This window comes from Daktulosphaira vitifoliae, unplaced genomic scaffold, assembly GCF_025091365.1.
Source record: "Daktulosphaira vitifoliae isolate Bord-2020 unplaced genomic scaffold, ASM2509136v1 Scaffold_1, whole genome shotgun sequence".
Taxonomy (NCBI): domain Eukaryota; kingdom Metazoa; phylum Arthropoda; class Insecta; order Hemiptera; family Phylloxeridae; genus Daktulosphaira; species Daktulosphaira vitifoliae.
The window spans coordinates 32,355,560-32,356,343 of NW_026099572.1; positions in this window are offsets into that span (position 1 = coordinate 32,355,560).

A 784-nucleotide genomic window follows, 5' to 3' on the forward strand; every position below is an offset into this window, starting at 1 on the left:
TAAAACTGTTTATTCAGGTTACTACGATTATAAATAGGATACAATTAATAATAAAAAAAATTAATGATAGGCATTTTAAAATATTTTAAAGACTATTCGAATATGCTATCAAATATTTTTAAAAATATTCTAATGGAGGTACCGAATAGTTTTTAAAAATATTCGAATAGACTATCGAATAATTTTTATAAATATTTGAATATATGTGTAACTATCGATTATGTTTACTATTCGAATAGTTTTTGAATGACTATCGAATAGTTCGATAGTTACTATTCGACATTTCCCATCACTAAAAAATACAAGTGTTACCGACTCGGCAACTGTTCGATGCTTTCGTCGCTTGATAAAATTGGCTATATTAACTAACTCAGATTTAAAAATTACTTTTTCGACTTTAAAAAAATAAAAAAATTCTAATAAGTTTAATTTCTTATGTCTTATGAACTTTATTCTATGTCAATTAAATAATAAAATATTCATGAAAGTCAGTGTATTGCCCTTATAAGATATTTTAAAATAAAATAAAATACAAAACCCAGGATTTTAACATAAAAATAGCATATTTTTGAATACGGTAGTCATTTGCGCATAGAAGATAAGGTGTCGGGAAAATTTTTTTTTATCATTTTATAGTATATGATATAACCTTTGATTTGATATATATTTAAAGGACGCAGTATTTCGTAACATTTTCAAAAACTAAGTTGAAAAAGTTAGTTTTTGTAAAAAAAGTTGCTATTTTCAATCCCCCCCCAATGAGCAGGTTAAGTGTTAGATTTTC